Source organism: Rhinatrema bivittatum, chromosome 1, assembly GCF_901001135.1.
Source record: "Rhinatrema bivittatum chromosome 1, aRhiBiv1.1, whole genome shotgun sequence".
Classification (NCBI taxonomy): Eukaryota; Metazoa; Chordata; class Amphibia; order Gymnophiona; family Rhinatrematidae; genus Rhinatrema; species Rhinatrema bivittatum.
In genome coordinates this window covers 447,001,013-447,023,313 of record NC_042615.1, presented here as the reverse complement: position 1 = coordinate 447,023,313, position 22,301 = coordinate 447,001,013, and the positions used below count along the sequence as shown (strand labels likewise).

The 22,301-nt window shown below is 46.9% G+C and overlaps 1 long non-coding RNA gene across 1 annotated transcript in view; it reads right to left on the bottom strand.

Annotated features, from left to right (window-relative positions):
* LOC115093469 overlaps window positions 1-14,391 on the bottom strand; it is a 69,526-nt gene extending 55,135 nt beyond the window's left edge. Inside the window, exon 1 of the long non-coding RNA XR_003857323.1 lies at window positions 14,275-14,391. This is a non-coding gene — a long non-coding RNA (uncharacterized LOC115093469). The remainder of the gene's footprint in view (window positions 1-14,274) is intronic.
* Between the last annotated feature and the right edge of the window lie 7,910 nt (window positions 14,392-22,301).

Sequence of the window (22,301 nt, the reverse complement as noted above, 5' to 3'; positions counted from 1 at the left end):
TAAACACTGCCACTAGGTCATGCTTTCTTTTCTCTTCATTTTTAGCAACTAATAATTGTCTGTGCTTATGTCGTGCCCTCCTAAGCTCTGTACTGTTTTAACCTCCACCATCCAGGAAGGCATTCCACACCTCTATCACCTTTTCCATGAAAAAAAAGGTATTTTCTGATATTGTTCCTCAGTCTAGCCCTAGAGGCCTTATACCTTGACCCCTTTTTCTGGCACTGTCTTTCCCCTGAAACAAGTTTGTTTCTTAATAATACTCAAAAAAGAGGGTATCTGAATATGTCTATCATATCTGTCCTCTCCTCTATATGTAAACATCCCTTCCAGTATTTTGTCTGCACAGAAATAAAGGTCAAATTATATTTATATATATATACCGCTCCTCGTGTACTGTCTGCTTTTAAGCAGACTGACTGACCAATCCAGACATCCTCAGAGCAGGAACCTAAAAGGCATGGTCTGTCAACTCCTTCCTCCTATCTAATTCCTAACAGGGCATAAGCTAGGGACAACATGGATAGGGACCAATAGTCCCTTCATCTATCTATCAAACTATCGATATCTATATCTATATGAGGTAATAACTATTTGTTAGACTAATTTGATACATCTCTTGATTAACACTCCCTTCCTCAGGTAAGAATAGAATCTGCAAAAAATGACATTACCCAAAAATATAGGTGAATCATAAAAGGCACTCAAATGAGAGCGTGAATAGCAAAGGGAGGATGAGGGGATGAAGGGAGTTTGACAGATGGTTAGAAAGTGACAGGTAGTATTTTATGGTTGCTAATGAGATAAGAAACCTAGTTCTAGGAGTCCTTTCTTGTGAGTTGTGAAGTGTCTGATAATTTTAATTAAAAAAGTCTTACATTCCTGGATTGTTTTAAATGTTCCTTACATTATCCTGATTGTAAGGTCATTGACGCAGCAGTCTTGTTCTGAAATGTTCTCCCCACTACCCTTTTACACTATCATTGGAATTACTTTTATGATTCACTTATACTTTCTGGTAGTGAAGATATGTACTGTTATTTCAATTAAAAAATATCATCTTATATATTTGGGTTTTGTTTTTTTTACTTTCATTTGTTAATCTTTATTTCTGTGCATTCAAGTGATCTAACATGGCAGCCACACTACTATCTTTTCTGAGATGAAGGGCACAGGTTGTGTTGGTTTTTTTTTTCCTGAGCAGGTTTTCAATACCTGGGACACACAAAAATTCATCACATGTGGAACATGTGCTCCTATAAAGTCTTTACAGTAACAAGAAATCTTCCATGGTGATAATGTGACATATGGTGCATTAAGGTGGTGAAGCATCTGTGCGCTCCATTCACACTTCCAATACTCTAAATCAGTAAGGATCTCCTTAATCCCTTTATGGCAGGTTTTCATACTGAATCTGTTAAAGGACCCTCTTAGGATACCCTTGTACCTGGAAGCCTCTGTTAACCAGACTCCTCTCATTCCATTTAGCACCTTTTTGGCCCAGCTCCTTTCCTCTCTATGTATAGCACCATACTGGTACCGGATTATGCCGACTAGATTACTCATTTAACTCTTCCTCACTCTTAGAATTACAGCAGAATGTTTTCTGTGTTCCAGATCTTTTCTGCACACCTTTACAGGAACTCTTACTGCTTCTAAAAACACGACCCTTTCTTCTCCATGGGTGCTTCATGGGAAGAACATTCTCCCACCCTTCAAAAGTTCTTTGGGAAGGAGGGCTTCAACTCTCATCTCTTACCTGAGTGTTGCGAAGATGGTGGACCCTTGGCCTGAGGTGGGATTGACACTACCCATAGGGCAAGCCCTACAGGTCCCCACTGTTGGGAGGCAGAGCAGACTAGGAGATGAAAGCCAACTGGAGCTTTGCCAATACCAGCCCATGTCCCCTGCAGGTTGAGCCCTTGGGTGCCGGGGCCGGTTGGTCTTAGACGAGACTCCGTCAGATAACTCCCAGTGGATGTTGTAGCAGGTAGCCAGGGACCAGCAGAGGTATCGGAGGGACCGAAGCAGGTCTGGATGAGGCAGGGATCCAGAGGCCTGGGCACCAAGGATGAGCCAAAAACAAGAACAAGTGACACTCGGACAGCAGAAGGCCAGAGCCTGACAAGGCCAAGTTCAAGAAGATACCGAAGGCGAGGTTAGGAACAAGCTAGAGTCGGGGCAGAAGGCAGAGCTAGATGAAGTACAGTGGAGCGAGAGCCAAGGACAGGAATCAGTCCTGAGCGGTCCAATGAAGCAAGGGTCAAAGACAGTAGTCAGTCCTGAGCGTAGTTCCAAAGAAGCAAGGGTCAAAGACAGTAGTCAGTCCTGAGCGTGGTCCAAATGTAGCAGAGGTCAAAGTCAATAGTCAGTCCTGAGCGTGGTCCAAACGTAGCAGTCTAAGCAAGGCTAGGGAGAAACCAGGAACAGAGTCAGGAACTGTGACCAGGAACGGAGTCAGGAACTGTGACCAGGAACGGAGTCAGGAACTAGGACAATGAACGAGTACATGACAAGCGTGGAGACCTGTTGCCAAGGCAAGGAATGAGTGGCGGGCTCTGCCTTAAGTAGCAGGGTCTGATGATGTCATCATCCGGGGCCACGGGTAGGATTCCTGCCGCGGCTCCTTTAAAGGTGGAAGAAGCATGTGCGTGACTAGAAGGAAGCAGGCCACCAGATGGCGGCATCGCCCCACGGCTCACATGGGGAGACCCACTGGGAACGAGGAGTCCATGGAAGAATATGGAGAGCCAGAGCAGCCCACAGAGGACCAGAGAGAGGCTGAGGAGGCAGCGGGGGTGCAGGAACACAAGCGGCTAGCCACTGCTGCTAGAGTGGATGGGCCGGGTCCAGGAGCCAGGCGCTGGAGGTGAGTAGGCCCGGTCACGGGCCTGCCTCGACAGGGACATGCAACACTGAGTACTTTCTTGTACTTTTTGATTAGAATCCTTTTCTCTTCATAGGAGAGGCCCTGCTCCTTCCTCTTCCTTCGAGGAAGATGTCTGGAAACTTCCAGTTCCCTCACTGAACTCTTTTACTCTCAATCCCCTGGCAGGAGCATTCCATTATGACACATCCAGAAACAGAACATAGTTACACAATAACACAGTATAGACCAAAATGGCCCATTTAGTCTGCGCAGTAGCAATTTTATGCGCATTTTACTCAAAGCAGATAAAATCCCCACATGGAACCAAACCCTCAAGCCCACTGTGTTCCCTTTAGAATTGCAATTGCTGCCTCGTGCAGGTATTCCCATGCTGTCCAGGAAGCACAAGGCAGCCATATCACTTGCTGCCATGGGCTGCAACTGTTGTTCAGTGAAGGTTGCCCAGTGCCCTCATTCTAATGCCATCTTCTTTTTTAATCCCATGCTTCTTTAAGTCTGCCACTGTCCATGTTATAACCACTTCTGCCAGGAGGGCATTCCAGGCAGCAATGTAGATCCTTGTACTAAGACAGTTATATTAGTTGGAATTCTAAGGTGTCCCTACAACATGTTTAGATTTTCATACTCACTTTCTGATGCAGACTGCACAACATTTTAGTAATCCTTTCCTGGCCCACCTCAATTCTATCTAAATTCTTATAGACATAAGGCCTATATACACAATATTCAAGATGAGATCTCACTAATGACCTGTTCAATGGTATAACTCCTTCATATTAACAAAAATATGAAAAAATCCATAATACTCTAAATCAAAAAAATCCATGCTGGGTAATGCTGTCACTGGTTTTGCTTCTTCTAGGAAGTAGAAGGAAAGCTCACAGGTCTCCATCCCCTGCTCTCTGGATTGGGGCTTATCCCTCTCCAAAGGGTACTGGGTATTCCCCAGAACAAGAAAACTAATCAAAAACCTGATCAAAATCTATCTCTTTTTAAAAAAAACCTAAAGCAGACCCTCTCAGACAGGGAGTGTATTGATGAGGAATCTCCTCTAAATTGAAGAAAAAGCCTAATTGGGTTAGTGGTCCCAGCTCAGAAGGAGACAGGGAAAAAATAGCCCCTTACTCTTCTAGAGCCAACTCAAAATGATTACACTATCTATACCACTAACTCCCCAAATGCCCTTAGGGATAACCAATCATAGTCAACCTCATAGGAGAGACTGAAATGGAATGACTCCTCCTCACAAATTGGAGTTAAGAGACTGAGAATTTGGTTCAAGACTGGAAGCATTCGAGAAGTGATGCAGATTTGAAAGGAAGTGTGGGACGAAACATCACGATCTGGAGACTCCCAAAAGGGACCAGGACATAGGCTGTGGGAAAAAGACAGAGCATTGGACTCAGGTAGGATTTTTTTGAGCTTTTGTGGTTCCCCAATAGGATTCCCCTATACCTGGAGCTATTTACATTGATGAGGAAGAAGTGGCAAGCTCCACTCCCCCCCCCCCCCCCCACCAACAGGAATTAGAGTGAAGGACAAGATACAGGCAAAATGAGGACATGTAAATAATTCCACTGTACAATTTCAGTTGTGGAAAGTATATTGGACTATGATTGAGGTTTTGGCATTAACAAGCACATTTTATTTGGATACCCAGTCTGTGTCCAGCTTGTCTGTACCTGAGGAAAATACAATACCAAAGAGATACACACACTTAGGGGCGGATTTTAAGAGCCCTGCTCGCCTAAATCCGCCCAAATCCGGGCGGATTTAGGCGAGCAGGGCCCTGCGCGCCGGTGAGCCTATTTTACATAGGCCTACCGGCGCGCGCAGAGCCCCGGGACTCGCGTAAGTCCCGGGGTTTTCTGAGGGGGGCGTGTCGGGGGCGGGCCCGAACCGCGCGGTGTTTTCAGGGCGTGTCGGGAGCATTCCGGGGCGGGCCCGGGGGCGTGGCTATGGCCCGGGGCAGTCCGGGGGCGTAGCTGCGCCCTCCGGACCCGCCCCCAGGTCGCGTCCCGGCGCGCTAGCGGCCCGCTGGCGCGCGGGGATTTACGTCTCCCTCCGGGAGGCGTAAATCCCCTGACAAAGGTAAGGGGGGGTTTAAACAGGGCCGGGCGGGTGGGTTAGGTAGGGGAAGGGAGGGGAAGGTGAGGGGAGGGCAAAAGAAAGTTCCCTCCGAGGCCGCTCCGATTTCGGAGCGGCCTCGGAGGGAACAGGGTAGGCTGCGCGGCTCGGCGCGCGCCGGCTATACAGAATTGATAGCCTTGCGCGCGCCGATCCAGGATTTTAGCGGCTACGCGCGTATCTACTAAAATCCTGCGTACTTTTGCTGGCGCCTGATGCGCCAGCAAAAGTACGCCAAATCGCACGGTTTGAAAATCTACCCCTCAAGGAGAAACTCACCATTCACCTGGGCCAACAAGGATTTCCTCCCCCTCCCCACCCCCAGGATCCGCAGTTAAAGGAGATACGATGAAGAAGGTAGCCCCCACTAAAAAAATACTTTTATGGCCCTGGAGGAAACAGCAAACCCCCTGAACAAAGGGTTACAAACAGATTAGCAATAACCCATGTAATAGATACCTGCAATCTTTCGATCAGTACTTCTTGTCAAACATCATGTCAAGGAGAGGTATTTTAGGCTTAAACAATTCAAACTCTTTCTTTAATGTACACAATACCTTGGACCACTATTAAATACTGATGTTCTTTTTTCTTATAGAACATTATAACCACGTCCTTAAACTCTGAGTATTGTCCCTGAATACCTCCTAGCTTTATTCTAAGCATGTGTGCTTTTAAACTGGTATGTTAAGAAAATGATCCTTTGGATTCTTTTTATTTTCTTGCAGGCTCTTTACATACAGAGTTCCTTGAGGTACTATAAGAATCTTTGTGATTATTTTTCCTTTTGTGCAGCTTTACTACTGAGCTCAATAAGTGGTACTAGTCTGCCCAGACTTAATGTGTATGCTGGCTGTCGGTATGCATATTTATATCTGGTTCTGTAGTTATATAGACATGGGTGTGGTGGTCTCTGTAGCAGTGGAAGCTCTGGATAAAGAGTCAGATGGGAGCAGGTGCCAGTCCTTCTTCCTTCTAGGATGACCTACTCGCTAATTAAAACAAACAAACAAATAAATAAATAAATAAAATAAGAAAGGCTAACTCCCTGGCAATGTTCCTTATATGGATTGGGTTGCAGTGTGCAAAAGGTTTTGCTCCCAAACAAAAATGGTTGGTTTCATTGCCCTATGAGCACTACTTTCTCTGATGTAACAAGTCTATCAATTTTATGCTCACGGCAACCCAGTCTTTAGAGGGAACATTGGAGCAGCATGCACACAAACTTTCTCACATACACATACACTAACACACTTGCATAATTCACTAGGGATGTGAATCGGGCTTCGGACGATTGAAAATATTGGACGATATTTTCAAAATCGTCAGAAATTGGGGTCTCCCCCAAAACGATAGGAAAACCCCACGATATTGATCGTGGGCGTTCTCATCATTTTGGGGGAGGGCAGGAAAAATGGCACACAAAAATAACCCCTAAACCCACCCCGACCCTTTAAAACTAATCCCTTAGCTTCCCCCACCCTCCCGACCCCCCAAAAAACTTTTTACAGGTACCTGGTGGTCCAGTGGGGGTCCCTGGAGCGATCTTCCGCTCCCGGGCCGTCGGCTGCCACTAATCAAAATGGTGCCGATGGCCCTTTGCCCTTACCATGTGACAGAGTATCCGTGCCATTGGCCGGACCCTGTCACATGGTAGGAGCACTGGATGGCCGGCGCCATCTTGTGCTCCTACCATGTGACAGGGGCTGACCAATGGCAACGGTAGCCCCTGTGACATAGTAAGGGCAAAGGGTATCAGCGCCATTTTGAATACTGGCAGCCGACGGTCCGAGTGCAGGAAGTTGCTCCCGGACCCCCGCTGGACTTTTGGCAAGTCTTGTGGGGTCAGGAGGGTCCCCCAAGACTTGCCAAAAGCCCCTGGTGGTCCAGCGGGGGTCTGGGAGCGATCTCCTGCACTCGGGCCATCGGCTGCCAGTAATCAAAATGGCGCCGATAGCCTTTGCCCTTACTATGTCACAGGGGCTACCGGTGCCATTGGTCAGCCCTGTCACATGGTAGGAGCACAAGATGGTGCCGGGCATCCAGTGCTCCTACCATGTGACAAGGTCCGGCCAATGGCACGGATACCCTGTCACATGGTAAGGGCAAAGGGCCATCGGTGCCATTTTGATTAGTGGCAGCCGACGGCCCGGGAGCGGGAGATCGCTCCAGGGACCCCCACTGGACGACCAGGTACCTGTAAAAAGTTTTTGGGGGGGTCGGGAGGGTGGGGGAAGCTAAGGGATTCATTTTTAAGGGTCGGGGTAGGTTTTTTGTTTATCAGCTTGGGCGCAGCAGATAAACAAAACCGCGATCGGGCCCGATGAAAAAAACCCCACATGTGAATCGGAACCGGAATCCGAACCGATTCCGGTTCCGATTCACATCTCTATAATTCACTCTCATACTCTTTCACATGCATATATGCTCATTCTCACAAACGCATGCACACACTCATTCTCATTCCTCTCATTCACTCTCCAGACTCTCACGCACATGCATACACACACTCAGTTCTCCTCTCCACACACACACACACACATACACACACACTCATCTCAGTAACTGGAAACCCTTCACTGCCAAACACTCTGAGAAGTAACAAACCACAACAGTAGTGTTAGGATTAGTTAGTGTGGTACCGCCCACAGGGAGCCTCACCGTCGGGAGGTGGAGTCTCAGCTGAAGTCAGACACAGTATCAGTCTAGAGCCTTTATTAAAGAGATAGAGTGGCACTACCCACAAAACGGGGGGTGCCAGAAATGAGGTCTCACAGACCCAGAAATACAGGGTTAGTGGAAAGGGGGATACCCAGAGGGGATACCTCCATAGCATTAGTGATGGTCTGCAGAGCGGGATACCCCAATGAGGTCTTCAGTAGAAGTGGTAGTGGTCAGTGGAGCGGAGTACACCAAAGAGATCTTCGGTAGAGATGGTAGTGGCCCGCGTGGCAGGGTACACCTCAGGAGGTCCTCAGTAAAGACAGTAGTGGTTCGCAGAATGGGATACACCGATGAGGTCCTAGTAGATATGGTAATGGTCTACAGAGTGGGTCCTCAGTAGAGATGATAGCAGTCCGCAGAGTGGGGTACACTGGTGAGGTCTTAGTAGAAATGGTAATGGCCCGCAGAGCAGGGTACACTGGTGAGGGTCCTCTGTAGAGATGATAGTGGTCTGCAGAGCAGGGAACGCCAATAGAGTCCTCAGTAGAGTTGATAAAGGCCTGCAGAGCGAGATAGGCCTTTATCCTCAGTAGAGATGGTAATGTTCCACAGAGTGGGGTACACCAGAGAGGTCCTTGGTAGAACTGAAAGTGGTCCACAGAGCGGGGTACTCACAAGAAGGGTAGTGATGGTTCCAAGGAAGCCCTGAGGGATAGGGCAGGCAGAAATCCCAAGCGTTAGGCCCTCCGAGAAGCAGATAGCCAAGACGAGGAGAGGGCCTCTGAGGACTGGGTACCCAAGACGTCTTACGCCAGGAAGCAGGAACTGAAATGCAGGGTCCTCTGGGAGTGAGATGGATTTAGCAAGGATGGAACTCTTTGCCGAGTCATCAGTAGGCAGGGCCAGCGGCTTTAAATATCCTGAAGGGATGACATCATCCGGAGGGGACACCCCCAAGGTTCCCGCCATGATGTGCTTAAGACTGGTCCATGCGCACGTGCGCCTAAGGGATTCCGACGGCAAGATGGCAGTCTGTGGTGGCCGTGCTGCCCCAGGAGGCCTGGGAGTGGTAAGCAGGCCGTTGGCAGCTGGCGGAAGCTGTCAGTCTACTCCATGGAGTCAAGGAAGAGAAGAAAGAGGTGAGCAGCAGCGGTCGCAGCCATCTGTGACTGATGGGCATAACAAGTAGCAGCCTTATCTATGACAAGGCAGCAATACAAATATTATACCATGCCCTAGAACACTGATACACCACCTACTAGGGTTAACAGAACAAAACCCTACAGAAAAACTACACGCCAGCAGAAATACTGCATCTCAGTAACACATACAGAATACTGACAGAATAAGGGACAGGAAAGGCAGGTTTGTAACAGTACCCCCCTCTCAAGGGCCCTTCCAAGTTCAATCCTTGAAGGGACCAAGGAATTAAAGCTGGAATGTCTAGGTGCAGGTGCCTCCTGCAGGTCATTAGTACCCAAAAAAAAAAATTCAGGAAAAGACAAAAATTCTTGGTATAGAAGAGTCTAAACCACACACAGGAACACCCACCAGGCACATGGCCTTCGCAATCGGTTGTGGAAATGCGGGTAGCGGTTCCATCACTGATGTTTTCGTGTGCCCCTGGGCCCCTATACAGCCGCAGAGGAGCTCCGGCAAGCACCAAGGCAGGTGAGAGGTGCCCCAGCATGGGCTGAAGATGAAAAAGATGACCTTAACCACAGCCACACCTGTATGCAGCAGAAAGAGACCCAAGCAACGCAATGTTGGTCTCATGAGTGGTCCTCCAACTACTCCAAGCCCTTTCGGACCTGCCGCATGGAGCAGCAACTGCGACAGGGCAGACAGTGGTCAGAGGATGAGGACATCAAAGACGAAGACTTGAAGTGAGACATGACCCAGGATACGTGAAGTGGAACATCACTCTGGATACGAAGTAAGATGAGACTTCGACACATGAAGAATGCAATCTGAATACGTGAAGTGAAAAGGAACTCTGGTCACATATATTTATTTATTTTTACTATACCAGCTTTCATGACATGGATCACATCAAACCGGTTTACATTTAACAAAGTGTGCAAGATAAGAGATAACTCAAACAATTGTAACAAGAGCATTGTAAGAAGAGTGACAGTTACAATAAAACAGGGAAATAGATAACTGGGAGTTGGAGGTGACAAGAAGGGGATTTAACTTACAGCAACTTATTTACAAGGTTACAAGATTGAGTCCGATTAAATGTGATTTGTATAGTAAATGTATATGAAGAAACTCTGGAAGTTGAAGAAAAGTTGAAGAAAAGTATATGAAGAAACTCTGGAAGGCCATGAGCTGCTTGAAGAAGACTTGGTAGGTACCGGTCAACACGTGCCCTACACAACCTAGCCGGACTGGTCTCGGACCACGCAGGCGGCGCGCCCTACACAGCCGGGGTAGGCTGGTTGTGGACCACGCTAGTGGTTCCCCATACAAGTTGACAGAGCTGAGTCAGTACTGCACATCACACATCCATATATTCAGCCAATGAAGACAGGTCACGGACCATGCTGGTGGTTCCCCACACAGAAAAGATAGATGAAGTGAAGACTCCGACAAAACCTGTTCCAAACCACTGCTAATGACTACCAACTTTCGTTCAGTACTACAAGCATTGATTTTTGCAAGCACCAACTACTGTAATGCCTTACTACTAGGTCTACCATACACATCACTCAGACCACTACAAATTTTACAAAACACCGCTGCAAGAATTTTGACAGGAAAAAGTAAAAAAGACCACATCACCGAAACCCTAGCCAAGTTACACTGGTTACCGGTTGAGCAAAGAATACAATACAAAACACTTTGCACCATACATAAATTAATACATAATGAAAAAGCAGATTGGCTGAACACAGCCCTCCGCGTTCACGTACCAAACAGAAGCCTAAGATCAGCTAACAAAGCACTCCTTACAATTCCATCAATAAAAACAGCAAGACTCACTCAAGTAAGAGAGAGAGCTCTATCCCTGGCAGGACCCATACTGTGGAACACCATGCCATTGGAGTTAAGGTTACAAAGACAGCAAAACCTTTAGAAAAAGCTTAAAAACCTGGCTATTTAAGCAAGCTTATCAAAGAGAGTAGGTGGAATAGTGAAGCTGGCGAAGTGCAAGATAGGAACAAATGAAAATGAAAATCAACACACACCATCACAATCAATATGTGTGTAGCTGTATTTTATTTTTATATTACTTTTGTCTTATCGTCCAACACTATAAGATAAAGTAACACTTATAAAGTTAGCATTGCTTTCAATTCCGAAAGAAAAACTCCGGACAGTATTGTATCACAAACAAATTATATTGTTTTAAAAAAACTATGTACTGGACCGTTATGGCACCTGTGTAAATTAATGTTTCAGCATCCTTATTTAATGTGCCCTATTGTAAACCGTTGTGACGGAATCTACTTAACGACGGTATAGAAAAGACTTAAATAAATAAATAAAATAAATAAATGCACCCTGCACAGCTGATAAAGGCCAGGCAGGGCCACGCCGGAACGGATCATATAGAGTTAATTTCTGAAGTGGAGGCAGGGTGCATACTCCGAAGATCCAGGCAAGGTTTGGGGTTCGAGGGGATGCCTCTACGATAAAGGTTAAAATAAGAAGCTGGTACTTCTTGGAGACTTGCGCTGCCAGGATGGAGATGTACCGGATAAAGAAGACATCAAGACGAGTCATCTGGAGACCTTGAGACGATGAAGATGAAGACGTAGGGTGAGGACATCATGAAGACACAGGATCCTACATAAAACAAAATGCCAGGAGAAGTAGATGACGATGTTGCGTCCGTCGGTCTCAGACAGCTTTGACCCTTGTGCCTCACCTTTTTCTCTGCTCTCCCCACTAGCCTTGGGAAGATGGCTACCGCCACTTCTGCAAGCCGCATTCTCCAGCGTCCCCGGAATGGCTATGGCAAAGCCATGTTTCTTCTAAGGGCCTCCTAGGGTGTGCGTGCACACGCCACCCACGTCTTTATCCACGTCATGGCAAGAACCTCGGGGGTGTCTCCCTCGAGTGAAGTCATGCCATCCGAGAATTTAGCCTATGCTTGTTTGCTAGCTCATTGAGTTAGCAAGGATTGGACTTGTCTGGTCTAAGCAACTCTGCCGCTTCCATGCTGTCGATGGAAGTTCTCTCTGCCCTTCGGGGTATTCTCTAACCTGGGTAACCGCTCCTCAGGGGCCCTTTGCTTTCTTTCAGGTGCCCTACTGGGATCCTCGAGGGCCTGCTCTCCCTGCCTCGGTGCCTGTTACCATCTACTTCTGCCTGGTGGAATCATCAACCTTACAGCTACCATCTAGTGAGTAATCTAGTTCTCAGTCTGTCTCATCTACAGCTCTGCCGTGCTGAGAAACCTACACATGGAGATCCCTATACCATCTTGGTGAGATGGGTTCCCTCTGCCGAGGGTCCCTGGACTGCTTTCTCTGGATCACCTCACTACTGCCACCTCTGGTGGTATACATCATCTGTACAATAAAAAACAAAACTCTGTGTTTGTGCGTCCTGAGTCTAGCCCAGTACTGTGGCTCCCCACGGGGCTCCTCACTGTGGGCGTGGTCATCTTCCACAGTACCCAAGAATCCACTCAAACACCTCGAAACCATAACAGACAAGAAGTCTTAAGGAGGACTAGCTCCTTGCGAAGGCAAGGAAAGAATGAAGACTGAAGCTTTTTATCCTGAAGAAGAGGCGACTCCTTGATGACATCAGAAGTGGACCTCCTCCCTCGCTGTCCCTTTAAGAATGGAGAAGAGGCGCGGCTTTGCCCCTTAGGAGAAGGGGCAGGGCCACGGACAATAGGAGTGGCCCTGCTATGCTGAGGAGAAGAAGGGCCTGGCACTGAAACTAGGCCTCAGAGCAGGCCTCGAGATGATAGGTGGCTTCCCTGCTGCTGAAGATGGATCGCTGGCGGCTCCAGCTATCAGGAGAGGCCGGGGCTGTGGCCCTCTCCCCTCAGAGGACCCGCAGATAAGGCTAGCGACTTCTGGGCCACATAGGCATGTTGTTGGCGGCCTCCTGCCACATAGAGGTGCACCTGGATGGCATCCTGCCGCCGGGGAGGGCAGCAGCGATGTCAGTGGTCAACGGGCCGCAGGACCAGATGACGCGCGGCTCCTGCCGTGGAGGAAAGAGTCGGCAGGCTCCGGGCTGCTAGTTGTGCAGAAGCGCGGCTCCTGCCACATGGGAAGGACATCAGCAGCCTCCGGGCTGCTAGAGAGGCAGTAACAGCACGGCTCCAGCCACGACAAAGAGTAGCGCGATTCCGACCGCGATGGACGTTAAGACTGCTCCGAGCCGTGGAATGAGAAGGGAAAATAAAAAGGTGAAGAACCTGCAGAAAAGGCAGGTTCATAACACTCTTCCATCCACCCACACACACACACACAAGCAGTCACCCAACCCATAGGCAGTCACATCACCTGCACCTTCTACATCACCTAGGCTCTCACCCAGCCATACACACACACACACAAACATACACACAAGGCCTGGGCCTCACCTTCAGCCACCAGCGGGATGGGGTCTAATGGCAGCCATTGCATCCTCCTCCTTTTTCATCCGGCAGTAGGATGGGGTCCATTTTTGGCCTCCGTTTCCTCTTCCTGTTTTTGGCCACCAGCGGAATGGGATCCACTGGCAGCCATCACACTCTCATACTCTTTTTGGTTGCCAGTGTGATGGGATCCATTGGCAGCCACTGCATCCTCTCTCTTCAGACTCCATGGAGCCAAGCTGAGAGGTAAACAGCAGCAGGAGTCACATTTATCAGACCATCATCTGATCCCATGATAAGAGCTGCGACACTGGCTCTATGGCAGCAGAAGATGATGCTTGGAAAAACGTGACTCTTGCTGCCTTGAAGGAGGTGTGATGCCACTGATTGGATTGGGCAGGATTTTGGTTTATCCTTGCGCGATGCAATCCCTGCGCAGGGTGGTAAAAGCTGTGCACGAGTGCGACAAAAGTTATGCATGGTCGGGCACATGCACCAAAAATCTTCTGAAAGCTCATCAAACTGGTTTGCTAGCTAACAAAATAAAAGATAAGAAAACATTCTTTATCAGATATTATTTAAAGGGGTACAGCATACATCCACTTTCACAAATCTCCACTCTTCTCTCTCTCTTGTTCCTGCCCAAGATTTTACCGTTAACTATCCTGTTCCCTTAAATTGGTAAAAGGAACCAGGAATCAACTTCAGTCAGAAACCTCTTCTGCCTCTTTAAATTTGCTCATGGGCACTCTAGGGATATGCTTTCCTTTTTAACATAGGCAATGTTAATGGTATTGCCTGTTTCATTCTATGTTATTTCTAAAATGAAACAATAAAAAAAAATCACAATTTTTTTTTTACATTTTTCATTTACTGCACCCTAGTTTAATTATAACTCAGTGAGCACTAATTGAAAAATGTAAACAAACAAAAGAAACCCTAATGAAACAAAAACGAAGGGGAAAACAAAACAAAACAAACAACGTTTTTTCAAAGCACACCCTTAGAACACATTGGTACTGCTATATAATACTTCTCTTACCTGTTCTCCTTTAAATTGGTGGCTAAATACTCCAATTACTCCTTAGTTTTGCTCTTGGAGTACAGCAGAGCCAGTATAAATCACTTCTGCCCTAGTCCAGTCACACCCGTCTTCTCCCTCTAATCCTTTTTTTTTTTTTTTTTTCAAAAGCTTTTTATCCTCAAAGAGTTGAATTGCTCTGATGATGTCACAAAAATAATGCCACTTTAAAAAAATGTTTTACAGACCTTATTCCTGCAGTAAAAGCTCTCCCCATTCAATGGCACAGGGGCCAGCCAATTCTAGTTGATTTTTAACATTTTTTAAAGTGAATGTGATGTCTCCAAACACCTCAGGGGACTGGTCATTTTACACCCCTGGTGCTCCTATTCTGGGCAATTCACCTCCATGGCCACAAGGTTTGCACTTGGGCTACTAGGTTGCTAAGGAAACCTTCCCCCTCCATTCTGAGTGCTGAGGGGTGGGGGAGAGAGAACAATGAGCTGCAGATAAAACCCAGGACTCGATTCCTGTGTGGACTGGAGCTATGGCAGGGGGCATTCCTTGCCCATAAATATATACCCCAAACATTTCTGTACATATGGTGGGGGCAGGTACCGGGTACCCTACCACTCACGTTGCCACAAATCTGTGTCTTAAAGGTTTTCCCTGGGGGCTGCTTTTTGGATTTTCCTTGAAACCCTTGCCTAATGCAAGCAGCCAGGGCTCTTCCAAGCACATAGTGAAGCCGGGCTTTCCCATAGCCCTCTTTTGCTTTCCCATAGCCCTCTTTTGCTTTATGTGTCCCCATAGCCTGCCCCAGTGCATGCTGGGGAGGGTTGTTGCCATGACGCAGCTTGTAAAGGGTTCCGTGCCTCTTTGGTGCTCCCCGGTCCTTTATTTATTTTATTTTTCTTGCATTTCTCCATTTTTTTCCTGCATCCTCCCCCCTTGCCAGCACTACAACCTGGCCCTTTAAGGGACACAGCGGTGATACCATTAGCAAGGCACCAGGCCTGGATCCACATGTTTTCACAAGGGGGGGAACTTGCATAAGTCTCCCTTGCTGCTTTCGGGCGCCCACCTCTCACTTGCTACACCGTTGGTTAGCGGCCGCCGGCTCTCTCTCTCCCTGCCATGGCTGAAGGAAAAAGCCACGAGCGATGCTCTCTCTGCCCTTCCATTATAAGAGTGCCACGAGATGCAGAGGACATGCTCCTGTGGCTGAGGGAGCTACTCCTCCTTTTTTTTAGCCACGGCCCATTTTAAACTAAGGCCATGGCTATAGAGAAAAAAAAGAAAACAGCTCTTTTTTTTTTCTCTTTCCAAGCCCTGCTCTTGAATGAGATGCTCAAGGGTTTGGACGGGCCCCTTCTCCAGCCAGCCCTAAACCATGACAGCAAACGTGTGCCAAACAGCCTGAGCCCATGCCAGCAGGCATTTCCAGGGGGCATGGGGGGGGGCCCACCTCTTTAGAAGGTAAAATCTTTATTCTATTTTTGTCCTTTTGTCCACAACTATGCATCAGAGCATCCCTCCAGCTCTGGCAATGTTTTTCTACCTTCAAATCATCATATATAATCACCCTGTTTCCTGCTTCGTGGACATCAGTGTGTCACTTTTTTATTGTTTACCATTCCTCTGGATTTCTTTGCCCAAAATGTATTTCTGCATTTATTTTTTTTTGCATTGAAACTTAACTGCTAAGCAGTTAACCACTGTTCTAGCTTCCTTAAATTACTTCTCATTCCATCTACTCCCTCAGGTGTGCCTAGCAGGCTTCAAACCTTAGCATCATCTGCAAAAAGACAAACTTTTCCCCTCTTAATTCTTCCGCAATATAAGACACCAAGATATTGAGCAGGCAACTCCACTGCACAGAATCTGAATTCAAGAAGGCAGGGGATAAGCACAGAGGATCTCTGAGGCAACAGTAGGAATTTAAAAAGCTGAATAGTAGGGGCAGATAGGCAGACTAGCTAGGATGTAGGGTCTTTTTCTGCCACCACGTTTCTGCTTTTATCCTTTCCTCAGAGTGAGTTCCATTGACCACTCCCCTCCATTGTGTATTTCTCAATCTGTTTCTGATCCATTTCGTCATCACAGCCTCCCCCCACCTGCTATGCGAGACAGTAGTAAAAGCTTTACTGAAATCCAAGGAAACTAATCTAGTGCTTGTTGTTGGTCTAATTCTCTAGTCACACAATCAAAGAAATACATTTGATTCATTTGATACAATCAGGCTCTGGTAAAAAAAAAAAAAAAGTAAAAATAAAACTAAAACATGCTGGCTGGAATCCTGGAACCAAGACTGGGGGGTTTATGGGGGAGACCGAGTAGGGATTATTGGGGGGTCCTCAGCAATTTGATGGGCAGTGAGATTGGCTGGGGATAGGAGGTGCTGATGGGTTGTGGGGGTGGAATGGGGGTCAATCTGGAAAAAATAAAAGGGTGCATATCCACAAAAGCTTGCCCAGAGCTGGGGTAGCAGTCTGGCGATTGGAGCAGGGGGTTGCGAACCAAGAAAGCCAAGACTCATACCCCACTGATGTTCGTCGTGAGCTCGGGTGCGTCACTTCACCCGCCATTGCCTCAAGTAGGAACTTAAATTACATATGGTGGGTGCATGAAACTTGCCTTGAGTTATCACTGAAAAAGTGTGGGCTAAACCCACATAAATACAATTATCATATTCTTCTGGATCAAGTGGCTTAATCGTTTAACTGAGAAGGTCCATGAGGCAAAGAATTGTACTACTGCATTTAGGGGGAGATTTTCAAATTGTCCATACTGGGACCAAGTCTGAGGGGTACTTTCTACCCACGGATTTTGCACTAATTTTCAAAGAAAAAGAATCTTTCGCTTCAAAACTTGCTGTGATTACAAAGCACTCTGTGCGGTGGATTTTGTGTTGATTAGAAAATGCAATCTACCCTTGTCCTTTTCCTCCCCCTTCCTAAGCTCACCCCCGGGAACACCACCTCTAAATGCAGTTCAAAGTACACGTGAGCAATGCATGCACTTTTCCTGGCACTGAGAAAGAGTCACTTTTCAGACAGCATAAATAGCTATTTTACTCCTATAAATGGATTTTAAAAATGAACTTAATCTGTATTAATCTTTACATTATTTTTGGTGAAAAAGACTGGAAAGATACAAAATGCTGAAACCTCTGTCCCAAACGCACTTAAGCTTTATTTTATATTTGAATCCAGTACATTATGCACTCTAGACCTGATTTGTCAAGGGTTTTGTCTTATTCTGTGTTAAAGGGAAACCCTTGAAAAAATGAGGCCCTAGCTGTCCTGAGGTCAGGGCCAGCGCGTCCTACTAGGTGAACTAGGTGGTCACCTCAGGCGCCGACCATTAGGGGGCGCCGAAGAACAGCCATGTGGGGCCACGAGCAGAGTCTATCCTGCTCATGGCAAAGAGGAGTAGAGATTCAGCGGGCCGCAAGCAGTTCCCATCCTGCTCATGGCACAGAGAAGCACACACTCGGCGAGCACGAATGTGGTAGGAGTCAGGGCCGAGACTGAGGGGGGGGGGGGGGGGGTGGCATGTTCACCTAGAATGTCCATACTGGGTCAGACCAAGGGTCTATGAAGCCTAGCATCCTATTTCCAACAGTGGCCAATCCACGTCACAAGCACCCGGCAAGTACCCAAACATTAATTAAATCTCAAGCAACTATTGCTTAATAATTAATTACAGTAAATGGGTTTTTCCTCTAGGAACTTATCCAAACCTTCTTAAAACCCAGCTGCACTAACTGCCATAACCACATCCTCTGGCAATGAATTCTAGAGCTTAACTATTCGCTGACGAGTACATTTTTAAAGAAGTGCGCACGTCCAGGTGCATGCGCTATCCGGTGTACACACATGGGCACGCCGATTTTATAGCATGCGTGCGCGGCGCATGCATGCTATAAAACCGTTGGGCTGCGTACATATGCGCACCAGATTTTGTAATCCGCGTGCACATGTGAGGGCAGAGTGCGCAAAGGGGGGAGGATTTACACAATTCCCGCGAGGCAACAAATCCCAGCCTTCCCCAGTTCCCTCCCAATCTGCTCCAATTAAGGAGCAGACTGGGAGGGAAATTCCCTACCCACCTATCTAACCTTCCTTTCCCTTCTCCTCTCCTCCCCACCCCCTAGCCCTATCCTATCTAATCCCTGGTTTGTTTGTTTTTTACCTTTTGCTCCTCAACAGGAGCTGTAGCAAGTTGCACGTGCTCCCCGGCACAGTGGCAAGTGGCTGCTGTACTGTCCGCCTCCAGCCTGGCCCCTCCCCGTCCCCCAGACTGCCCCTTTATCTGGGCCCGGCACTTTGGTGCGTAATGGGGGTTACGCACTTGGCCAGGCCCCTAGGGCACCTAATAACCTTGCAGCAGCCCTGCCTGAGGTAGAATATGAGACAAGCCCCATTTCACATCTGGTCCTACAATATCTACAGTACATGTTCTGCAATGAGTGGAAGGTAGCTCCCCCCATGTACATCTGGATAGTCCTATGTCAGAACCTTTTGTTAGGCACAGCACAGCCCTACAGAAAGGACAAGTCCTGTACTGTGGCAGTCAGCTCCTAGCTTACTTACATCTCTTATCCCCCTCCCTGTTTACGCTTTCTAATTCTCCTTTTACAAAAGGCCACGCTGCCATCATAGAATGTGGCCTCTGACCCTGGATCTTCCTCAGAGAAAACATTTCTGTAGATTTATGGAATACTGTATGGCACCCACAAATGAGAATAACAGCGTCACACATTTGCGTACTGCACTCTCCAGACTTCTTCTTTTAAAAATTAAAAACTAAATACAACCAAATGATTCACTATATGGATCTAATGTTGGAATGAAAACATACACTTTTAATTCAAGTCTTAATGTAATTTGTTGGAGAGCACACCGAGGAGCGTGCAAGCAGAAACCTTAGGATGCAGAGTCATCAAAAAGTTCCAAACTGCAATTAGTGTAGAGCCCACATAATCACGGACGATAAACTTTAAAATCTGGCACAAATCTTAGTATTGTAATTGAAAGCTGCCTAGTTTATTTTCCAGTGTATCCATTATCAGTGGCCATCTGATTAGGTGCCATCTTTTTATTTAGTTATTTATTAGAAGGTGTGCCTAGACTGGCAGCTCATCTCTGTGTCCTACTATATATTTTTTATGCAGATGCATCATCTAAAATAACTTTGTGCTTCTTTCTCTTCAGCCTAATATATAATGTTTTAATTGAGGGACTGAGAAGCACAAACCTTCACCAGCCGTATTGATAATTGCTCCTGATTAACGTGTGGGGACATAAGCACCAATGAAAGGAAGATTGAACACTTTTTATTAGTGAATGTAATCAAGTGAAGGAAAACAGTCTTCATGAGAGAAAGCTTGTGTAAAAATAATTGACTCGTTAATCTTAACCATATGAGCATATTCACATTAACAAGGTCAGCTGCTTAAAAGGATACAAACCCAAGCAGCAGATCACTGTCCTTTGAAGTTTGGAAGTCCGCAAAAGTTTGCCTCTGCAGAAATGATAACTTCCTTTTCAGAAGTCTGAAACCTGTAACAAGGACAAGTAAACTCAGGCACATAGTAGACAGTGCACTTAAGGGGTGAGCAATGCATTCTGGGATTCTCCGATTTCCCAAGCCTACATAAAGTATATGGACCAGTACCCAGGAGCATTGCTAACTACTTCAAAGATCTGGGGTTCGGGCCCATAGATGGGGTGGCCAACTTTTCCATTGACAGCAAACAGATAGTCCACTAAACATGAGGACCGAGTGTTACATCTGTTATTTTTCTTCTTTTCCGTTTACAAAAGCATTGCTAGGTACTTAAGACCCCCTACCCTGATAGTCTGGTAATTAAGCCTCCCTTCCCCAAAAGAATCAGGTAAAAAAACAAACACCGTCAAAATAGGGTGTAACTCCTGGCCTTGTAATGATTGTGCTCCAACCATACTGCAAGAGGCAAGGGATACACCATTCTGGTTGACTCTGACTCCGTCAGTAATGTGCTGCCAATTTCAGATCAAGGGGCTCTCTGTTCCCCAGCTCTGTTCCACTTGGTGGCGTGCGCCTTGTCTTTTTCACAAATTATTTCACTCTCCATCACCTCTCTCCAGATAACAAAATAAATTGTACACATGTGACGGCAGGACCCCTGACTTAATGGAAGCTATCGCTATCCCCCAGATATAAAATATAAAAAGGAGCCAAGCTGAGAAAAGGGAGGCCAAAGCAGGGGAAACAGGAGGGAAAAATCAACCATATGGTTGTCTCTCCCCAGGGAACAAGGCACCCACATGGAAGATTCAATAGGGAACTAAGACCAATGACAGGGGACGAGCTGAAGGGGAAGACTCTGAACTAAATGAAAAGGAGAGTGAACAGGAAAAGGAGAGGCTGGTGTTACTGCCTTCCTCCCCAGAGAAAGAGACTTCAGGAGAACAGGAGATGGGAGAAGTCCGTTCCTCCATAGGAGAAGACGAGGAGTTAACAGCCTAAGACACAGAAGTCCTCCTAGAAGGATGGAGGTAGGAAGTTGACCGTGGGTGGTGGTAACTGAGGTTTCATAAGAAAAGCTTTCCTCAGTTATCTAGAGGGAGGTGGCCAACTAGCAGCCTGCCATTCAGAGACAGAAGTACAATTGGTTTTCTTTTGTAAATGTAAACTAGCCTTTGTGTGTGTCCCCCACCTTACCCTTATGCTTGGGGTCGGGAGTACCGCATGAGGAATTAATTTACTACTATGATTTATCTTCAGATTCACACCTGAGTGGGGGATGAGACAGGGTCCTGGTCACCCTGATACCACAGTTCTGTACCCTTCCTAAACAACCTCTCACATGTGGCACCACAGATCAGATAAAATCATCACACCAGAATAAGACAGTAATTAATTGACCCTTTTACTAGTAATGTGTAAGTAGACAGTAAACCCAACCAGAACATTAAATGGGAAAAGTACAGTGGTGAAGTATAATAAAGTATAATATAAACTTGCAACCAACATACTCATAAGGATAGTAAAAAAGAATAAGGAATGCTAATAGACAGCTGACAAATTGAACAAAATAATGTAAAAAGTCATATATTTTTTGAAATTTTCCAAAACCCAATAAAATATTTCAAAACAGCAGACACATCAAATATCACCCCAAAATTAAAACTAATAAGAAATCCATCTCCATACCTGGGAACTTTGGATGCCCTCAGGATTCTCTTTCTTTGGACCATGGGACCATTGTTGATCTGCCTTTCTGATCTTCCTCCTTCTGGCACACAGGACAATGCCAGTGTTGCTGTCTCTGGCTCCTTCCAGCTTCGGAGGGCCAAGGCTGCTGCTTTCTACTCTCAGTGTACAGGCCAACCCTGATACTTCTGGCTAAGCAAAGCCCTGCAGGCCGACCTTGCTGCTTCATATACTTTCAGGCCCCCTTGAGCCATCACTACTGCCTCCTGATCTGGACGCAAGGGTCAACCGTGCTGCCTCCTTCTCCTTCTAGCGTGGGAGCGATGATACCTCCTTCCTGCCAGCGCAGGAGGAGAGGAGGAGATGTCATTGTTGCCCCATGGACCTTAGCACTTTAGGTTCCCACCTAGTTCTTCCACTGGCCATCCCCAGCAGTTGCCCTTCCACTCAATCCATCTTCTTCCTCAGAATTCTCTCCCCTCCCTCTATCCTCATCCCACACACATTCTATCCAACCCATCTCCCTCTCCCCGCACCCCATCCCACCATCCCCATCCCTAGCAGTATCCTATCCCCCACTCCATCCTTAGCAGTCTCATTTCACCACCCTCTCCCTGTCCCTCCATCCCCCCTCACCAGCACCATCCGACCCCTATGTCCCGCCCCACCAGTATCATTCTCCCCCAATCCTCCCCAGCAGTCGCAGTTTCATGCTCCACTTACCCCCTCCCAATCATTTTACCTCTAATAGTCTCAATCTAATTTTCACCCTACTCACCCCCCAACCACGGCAGTTTAATGCACCCTTCTTCCTCCTTAAGCCAGCAGTCTCAGCTCTGCAAACT